The following is a 9,487-nucleotide window of genomic DNA, read 5'->3' on the forward strand; positions in this document are numbered from 1 at the left end:
ACAAGGAAATTTTATAAAACTCAAATCTTCAATTTATAATTTTATATACAATATATAGAATACAAATGTCATAAACACTCCAATTTTTTCCCTACATTTAATTAGAACTACTGTATTATTTAATATAGTTTAATATTATGTTATTAAATATTAAATTTGTAATCAATGCCCTTTTTCCACTCTCCTAAATTTCTTTTTCTTGTTATTTCTTCATGTTTTATCTACCTCATAATCACATCCTATATTAATTAGAGATTATTTCTCTCAAATCATATTTTCAAAAAAGTAAGTTCATGTTTACTTTAAATAATTATTTAGAAATTGTGTTATTGAAATTTTTTAAAATATTTAATAACACATTTGATTATGCTAGAGATTTTATGATATAATAATTTTTTACTTTATAATTAAAAAATAGTGAATTTTTAGAAAATAACTTTTTATTATATATAATTAAAAAAATGAATACATTAAAATTATTTTAAATTTTTAATAAAATTAATGATGTAATACTTTAATAATATAAGTTAATATTTTAAAATAGTCAACTTATATTATTTTAAATTATTAAAGTATTATATATAATAACTTAAAATAATTAACTTAAAATAGTTAAGTGAACATAATTAACTTATATAAAGGAGAAATTAGATATTCAAATTTAAATTACATTAAAAGGAATAAACAATGATAAAGAAGTTTATTTTTTACACTTAAATATATTATATTAATATTGTTGGGTATGAAGTCAAAACCAATTGGGTTGGGCTGAAACAGTTGAAGCGTAGGTGAACATTATTCCGTGACTTCAAGTGGAGATTGTTGGGTATGAAGTCATGACCAATTGGGTTGGGTTGAGCAGACACCATGTTTTAGTGAGTGGGTTTAATCATTATGTCCCTTTATTATCTCTATTTATCTATATTTAAAGAGATAATTGTACTTGTAATTGGTACGCAACAGGAAAGAAATGGATGTAGGTTGCAGTTGGCGATCGAACCACGTTAAATCTTGTGTCGTTTATTTTTCTGCGGTTGATTGGTGGTTGTGTATTGCTTTTCGCGTGCGTTTTTTCCCATCAAATATAAAAATTAAACAAAAATATAAAAATTTTGGCGTCATTTCGAGTGTGTTCAAATTGTAATTATTCGGATTTCAAAAGTTTTATGGTAAATGCCAATGGTATTGTAAATTAATATCAAGTTATTTCTAACTAATTCTACTTATTTGGTATATAACATTTCATCCCATTAACTTAATTTCACTCTTATTGATGTTCAAAACATCATTATCAATCCAAGAAACATCAATTAGTTCTTACATAATTATCCTCTTTTGTAAAAAGCGATGCAAATATTAAAAATATGGTGCAAATGGTAGGAGCGGGGTGAAAATATTAATAGTATGACTGTTTCTTCCTACACCTCCATACGTTTTTGTGTCACCCCATAAATTTTTGTATTAAAAAAATATCTTTTTTTTTAATATTCTGGATTACATAATCCACAAGTATTTTTTTTATATTTGTAATTAGTTTCTGGATTATGTAATTTGGAAGTCTTTTGAGATTACTTTCTAGATTACATAATCCATAAGTCTTTTCTATACATGAGATTATCTTCTGCATTACATAACTTAGAAGTCTTTTGTAGATTTCAGATTTTCTAGATTTGATATTGGCTTTTGGATTACGTAATCCAAAAATCTTTTTTCAAATGTGTGATTAGTTTTAGTATGTCTGATAAGTATGTCTTCATTATCATGCATATTAATTTTAGTCAAAGTTGTTTCCAAGTCTTTAATGACTTCCATATAATTAGTATACAAAAGCTATATCCATTATTTATCACATGATATATTTATTTTTATTTACCTAACTCAAAGTACTATTACAACTTCAATATCTTACCAAATTACTAATTAATACTTACAATTTTCATTAAAAAAGTTCAATGCTAATTTTACTTTATTTTATTTGATAATCTTTAATTAAAAAATTATATATAATTATTCCTTTATTTGATTACTGAATAGCAAAAATGTTCATATTAAAAAGGGAAATAGAGATACTTATGTTGTATTAATCACTTTTATATATTTCAACATGAACAATGTATTTGTTCATTGTTTCGGAATATTATTATTCTATGACAGAGCTTGAAGCATAGAACCATAAAATACATTTATTAAAAAGTTTAAATAAGTAGAATCATTCACTCCTCTTATAAGCTTATAGATTCCCTTCAAGACAAATTACCTGCAAAATTAAATAATTTGAAAGTTAATGAAAATAAAAAATAAAGGGTTTAATGAGGAAGAGATAAGTGAGTAATTAATAAATAATGAAAATGAAAATACCTTTGTTTTGATCTAATGATTACAAACACAGTAACCATCAGAACACTTAACAACTGATGCTCCACAAGGAAGAGCACGAATGTTTTTAAGACAGTCTTGCTTTGTTTGACATGCAACCACAACTATATCACTTCCCTCTGTGTTTTCTTCCATCGAAAATGAATTCCCTACAAAACATACAATTTCGTGTTTCTAAAACGTTTTTTTTATCAATAATAAATAAATAAAATAAATGAGACACTTCACGAATGTTCCAACTCTTATACAAAAAAAACTCATACCAAACTTCTTAGCACCCAACTAAGTGAAGATTCATCATACTCTATAAAACATCAACAAAAGTGATATAGACATGACAAGATTGATATAAGGCATGATGAGATCATATCAGAATACAATTACGTTATCCCTCCAAAGAAGTCACGTTCTCACAATAAGACAGAATAAATATCACCCTATACCATTCTCCAACAACTGAATAGAATTTTTTCGAACGAGAAAAATAAATCAAACACCCAAAAGCCATAAATATCAATCAAAATCTGTAATAATGCAACAAAAGTTAACTTTCATTGATGAAGGGATAAATGAATATACCAACACAAACTTCCATGGCAAGAATTACAAACACAACTGCCAATACTAAATTCTTCTTCGACATATCTTCTCCAACCTACAATCTCAATATATGATGATAAAATTCAAAGCTGAGAACTTTGTATGAATGATAATTGTGTGCTTCTTAGACTCAAACTTTGTCCTATTTATACAAGAGGAAAAGATGATATTAATATTATAAAATAAAATCTTAATTTACTTTTTTTTAAATATTATTATACTACATATATAATATATATAATACAAATATAGTAAAAATTCAATAATATTTTATACTAATTAAAATATAAAGAAGTTGGTAGGTAAAATTTGGTGAGTAATATAGATATCAATTTAAAAATTAATTTATAATTTGTTATTAATAATAGACATTAATACAGATATCAATAATTTTTTAGTTTACAAAATAGTTTACAATATAATAATTAATTATTTTTATCTTTAAAATTAATTTTAATAGTTGTTTTAAAATAAATTCTTTTTTAATTTTTATGATCATAATCTTAATTAAAATTCATAATATTTAATGTTATATTAAGTTAACGTACTCTAGCAAGGAAATTTTATAAAAGTCAAATATTCAATTTATAATTTTATATACAATATATAGAATACAAATGTCATAAACACTCCATTTTTTCCCCTACATTTAATTTGAACTACTGTATTATTTAATATAGTTTAATATTATGTTATTAAATATTAAATTTGTAATCAATGCCATTTTCCCACTCTCCTAAATTTCTTTTTTTGTTACTTGTATTTCTTCATGTAGAGTAACTTCATGTTCACTTTAAAGAAGTGTTTAGAAATTGTGTTATTAATTTTTTTTAAATATTTAAAAACACATTTGATTATGCATTGATTTTCTGACATTTTTTGATATGATATTTTTTTACTATATAATTAAAAAATGACTGAAGTTTTAGAAAATAAATTTTTATTATATATAATTAAAAAATGATTACATTTAAATTATTTTAAAAATTTTATAAAATTAATTATGTAATAATTTAATAATATAAAATTAATATAAGTTAATATTTTAAAATAGTCAACTTATATTATTTTATATTATTAAAGTATTATATATAATAACTTAAAATAATTAACTCAAAATAATGAACTTATAAAAAGGAGAAATTAAATATTCAAATTTAAATTAAATTAAAGGGAATAAACAATGATAAAGAAGTTTATTTTTTAGAGTTAAATATAATATATTAATATAAAAATTAAATAAAAATATAACATTTTTAGCGTCAACTTGAGTGTGTTCAAATTGTAATTATTCGGATTTTAAAAGTTTTATGGTAAATCCAATGATATTGTAAATTAATATCAAGTTATGTCTAATTAATTAACTTAATTTCACTCTTGATGTTCAAAATCAATCCAAGAATTTTATTCTTACATAATTATCTTTTTTATATTAAAAATATGCTGCAAATAGTAGGAGCGTTGGGGTGAAAATATTAATAGTAGGACTGTTTCTTCTTATATCTTCATAAGTTTTTGTGTAACCCCATAAATTTTTATATTCCTAAAATATATATTTTTAATATTTCGAATTACATAATTCACAAGTATTTTTTTATATTTGTAATTAGTTTTGAGTAATTTGGAAACCTTTTGTAATTAGCTTTCAGATTATATAATTTGGAAGTTTTTTTATGATATTATTTTCTGGATTACATCATCTAAAAATCTTTTTTTAATTTGATATTAGCTTTTCGATTACGTAATCCATTTTTTTTTTAAATGTGTGATTAGTTTCTGGATTATATAATCCAAAAGCTTTTCTGGATACGAGATTAGTTTCTGGATTTTATAAATCTTTTAGATCCAAAAATATTTTCTGAATTATGTATGCGAGTGACACGAAAAAGATAAAAGGATATTTTCCTATTTTAGTATGGGATGACAAAAAAGATATGGAAGTACTGGAAGAAACAGTCTAATAACAGAAATTTTTTTGGGCCAACAAGATGGGGGCCAGGCCCTAGCGGAACTCTTTGGAGTTGGTGCAGGGCAGTTTCCTGCACCCCTACATTTTTCTTCCTGCACCCCCAACATTTTATAAATCCCAAAACTGACATTCACATTTTATTTGAAATTGGATCTGGGAGTGTGCTACGGATTCATCAATCTGAAAGTGAATCAGGTTGCTTTCCAGATGAATCCGTAATGTATATTTTGACTTAAGGATTGACAGATCCAAAATGCATATATTTTAACATTGTCTTTCATGTACTACTGGAAGCACTATTCTAAGAAGTTATCAGAAACACCAATCCAGAAAGTTACCGAACATGTCAATCTAAAATTTTACTGGTAGCGTCGATCAAATTTTTTTGAATTTCACGATTTGAAATGAAAAAAAATATTACAGTTTTTATATAGAAACTGCCTTAGTGCAGTGACCATGTAAAGGGCTGAAGGTGGCTGGAGGTGACTAGCGCGGGGTTCTGGGACGGTTTGAGTGGCTTTGGTACGGTGGTTGGGGGCGCTCGTGCGGCGGACAGAGGCGAGCTGCGCGACGGAGGTGCACGGTGGCGGTCCTGTGTTGCGCGGTGGGTCCTTCTCCTCCATGTCCCTTGAAGGTGGCGTGTGCAGAGGCGTACTGTGGGAGAGGGTAAGCCAGAGTTTGAAATTAGGGTTGGAAATGAGTGAGGAGGTGTGTCAGTAAAGCTCGGGTGCGAAACGCAAAACTGGAATGGGCTACGACGCTGCGGGAAATAAAAACAGAGGTGCGAAACGTAAATAGTGGAATGGGCTGCGAGGGTAAAAAGGAAAATGTAAGGAAAGGGAGGGGGGTTGATAAAATGGGTGTGGGTGTGCAAAAAGTAACAACAAAGGATTTTTTACTTAAAAATAAAACAAAATAATTTTGTATTATTGTTTATTTTGCTTTTTTTTTCTTATTCAACACTAAATAATTTTTTAACTTTTTGATAGTATACTCTATTGTTTTTCATTTATATTTTTTTATTAATAACAAAAATTTAAACACTCAAACAATATTGGGTGTTGATAATAAAAAAAATTGCATCTAAGATTAGATAAAGAACAAAACCATAAGCTAACATTAACAATACAATGGAAAGATAAAGCAACATTTTTTAGGAGCATATATTTGGTAAAATTATTCATATATTAATTTTTATTAAATATTTAATTTAAATATTAATGAAAGGTTATCTAATAAGATTTATATTCAAAATGATTACTGTAACACCCCATAATTTACATATAACTATTACAATACCGGTTCTACATAATTCTATACAAGCTTACAGTTTTTCAAAATATTCCTAGTACATGATTAAGATTTATAGAAATACAAATATTTACATATCCACAGCTCAAAATAAAACTCTGTAACCTCTAAGGTTCTCCTGCACCTGTATGGTCATCTGCTCGTGTACATAGTACATTCATCGCAGTTCAAACACAGCAAGAAAAGCAAGGGTAAGCGACTAAAAATAGAATTTTATAATATACACACTTAAATCCAAAGAGAAAACCAAATTACATGATCAATTTATCAAATTATTCAATTTTCTTCAAATCTCAACAATAAACAATCACATAGATCTCACATGGATCTACACATCCAGAATATTCAACAAACAACGTCTTCCGGAAGACCCGTATTAAGTAAGTCCTACCAGAGACTAACACCTGATCCAAAGATTACCAGCGAATCCAACAGAAAGGATCAGGGTAAGTTCAATACAACCCAAGCCGTGCATCTCATATGTCACGGTGTGCATAAACTCCCCCATCAGCTTCTCACCACCTGATATCTTAGTCTATGTGACTTAGATCATCAGTTAAGCTCGGAGATCTCTGTTACCACATAGGCATCAATACTTAATACACAACAAACATCAGTCCATACATTATCCTGACATCAATACTTAATACACAACGAATATCAGTCCATACATTATCCCAAATGTATGAATTCAATTCCAGATTATTCATCATACAATATCATTCCAAACAAGATCCACAACATTCAAAAGCGTAATTAACATAAGAAAACAACACCTTAAATATTAAACCATCAAAATCTAATATTTTTACAAATTTAAATAATATATAAACAAACAACATCCCTGCAAGAGAAATTGAATATTGGGACCACGTCCCTTCCACATTCAGATCTTCTATCCTAGGGTGCTATTAAAAATTAAATTTAGCTTCCCTTACCTCAATTGCTTGCTTTCCAAGCAACTTTTAGAATTTTATTCCCCACCGTTCGGATAAGCTTCAAGATTTACGGGTCTAATGCAAATTATCCAAACAGAACAAAATTTCAGTATATAGTAGAATAAGTTGAGAGGATTAAACTTCTCAACTGATCCCACCAAGATTGATGACTAAATCCTAAGGAAAAACAGAGAACAAAGGATATTTAGAGTAAAAATGAACTTACTCTGTTTGAAAATCTGATCGGGTAGAAATGTTCCTTAACTCTTCTGCTACAGCGTGGTATGATTAGATTCTAAAATAGATGAGGTATAGAGTGAGAAATTTAGAGAGAAGGTAGAAGGGAGAGATGGAGAGAGAAAGAGAAAGAGGTTTCGTGTGTGTGGAGGCAGGGGTTTGGCTTTTTCTTCTTTATCTTTTTTTTTTTGTTTACGCTGTTACATTATCTCCAACTACAAAAATTTTCGTCCTCGAAAATGAACTTACCAAGAAAGAGATTAGGGTATGATGCTCGTATCACCTCTTCAAGTTCCCAAGTGGAGTCTCCAGATATGAGATCCCACAATACTTTCACCCTGGGAATACTTCTTCCACGAAGTCGTTTCACTTGTGAATCTATAATTCTGATTGGCTTCACTTCAAATGACAGATTTTCTTTCATCTGGATGGAATCAGACTCTAGAATGTGGCTAGGATCAGGCACATATTTTCGTAGCTGGGATACATGGAAAATATTGTGAATGTTAGCTAAAGGAGGAGGCAAAGCAATTTCATAAGCCACAGGGCCTATTCTCCTGAGAATTTGATAAGGTCCTATGAACTTAGGAGTCAATTTCTTGGATTTGAGTGCTCTTCCTACACCAGTGAACGGTGTAACTCTCAAAAAGACATGCTCACCCGCAGAGAATTCTAAAGGTCTTCTTCTTTGATCTGCATAAGATTTTTGCCTGCTGAGAGATGTTTTCAATCTTTCCTGAATCATTTTGACTTTCTCATTGGTTTGTTGTATTAATTCTGGTCCAATTAACACACTCTCACCATTCTGAAACCAGCACAGAGGTGTCCTACACTTTCTTCCGTACAATGCCTCGAAAGGAGCCATTCCTATGCTAGCTTGGTAACTGTTATTGTAAGTGAACTCTACCAATGGTAGAATTTCATCCCAACTGCCCAAATGATCTAACACACAAGTCCTAAGCAAATCTTCTAAGGACTGGATAGTTCTCTCTGATTGTCCATCAGTTTGAGGATGGTATGCTGAACTAAGTCTGAGTTTAGTCCCCAAAGCTTCTTGAAGTGTTTGCCAGAATCTGGAGGTGAATCTAGGATCTCTATCTGAAACTATGCTGGAGGGTACACCATGCAATCTGACTATTTCATCTATGTAAATTTGGGCCAACTTTCGCATAGAGATTCTCAAGTCTATAGGTAGGAAGTGTGCCGTCTTTGTCAACCTGTCCACTATGACCCAAACAGAGTCATGCTTCCTCAAAGTACGTGGTAAGTGGGTAACAAAATCCATTGAGATACTGTCCCACTTCCACACTGGAATGTCTAACTGAGTTAACATGTCTCCAGGCCGTTGATGTTCAATCTTTGATTTCTGACAAGTCAAGCAACCAGCTACAAACTTAGCTACATCATTCTTCATGCCATGCCACCAATAAGACTTCTAGAGATCTTGATACATCTTGGTCATTCCTGGATGTAAACTGAGTTTGCTTTTATGACCTTCAGATAACACTGTTTGCTTTAGTTCATTATCCTCTGGTATACATATTCTATTTTTGAATCTCAAAATACCATCCACTCCTAAAGAGAAGTCTTTAGCTTTGTCAGTATTTAATAAGCCCATGAAGTTCTTCAATTTCGAATCTTCCAACTGCTTCTCCTTCACCTTCTCCAGAAATTCATTAGTTATAACAAGTGTATTACAACTAATGCAATTTGAAGACATGGAAACCTTCAAATTCATACTCCTGAAATCTTCAATCAATGCTAACTCTCTAATCATAAGCGAAGACATTTGTATCTTTTTACGACTCAACGCATCTGCAACAACATTTGCCTTCCCAGGATGGTATATTAGCTGGAAATCATAGTCTTTTAAAAATTCAATCCATCTCCTCTGCCTCATATTTAACTCCTTCTGATCAAACAAATACTTCAAGCTTTTATGATCACTGAACACATTAAAACTAACTCCGTAAAGAAAATGTCTCCATATTTTTAAAGCAAAGACAACTGCTGCCAATTCTAGATCATGAGTTGGATAATTTCTTTCATGCACCTT

The 9,487-nt window shown here is 29.5% G+C and overlaps 2 long non-coding RNA genes across 2 annotated transcripts; both read right to left on the bottom strand.

Annotated features, from left to right (window-relative positions):
- Positions 1–2,048: 2,048 nt before the first annotated feature.
- LOC137805744 (uncharacterized) lies at positions 2,049–3,094 on the bottom strand. Its single transcript, XR_011080229.1, has 3 exons — positions 2,956–3,094; positions 2,359–2,525; positions 2,049–2,257 (listed from the first exon to the last, which is right to left on the bottom strand). It is a non-coding gene; the product is annotated as an uncharacterized LOC137805744 (long non-coding RNA).
- Positions 3,095–6,221: 3,127 nt separating this feature from the next.
- On the bottom strand, positions 6,222–7,574 carry LOC137805745 (uncharacterized). Its single transcript, XR_011080230.2, has 3 exons — positions 7,421–7,574; positions 7,195–7,269; positions 6,222–6,392 (listed from the first exon to the last, which is right to left on the bottom strand). It is a non-coding gene; the product is annotated as an uncharacterized LOC137805745 (long non-coding RNA).
- Positions 7,575–9,487: the final 1,913 nt, after the last annotated feature.

Source organism: Phaseolus vulgaris, chromosome 3 (assembly GCF_051622355.1).
Source record: "Phaseolus vulgaris cultivar YP4 chromosome 3, ASM5162235v1, whole genome shotgun sequence".
In the NCBI taxonomy this organism is placed as follows: domain Eukaryota; kingdom Viridiplantae; phylum Streptophyta; class Magnoliopsida; order Fabales; family Fabaceae; genus Phaseolus; species Phaseolus vulgaris.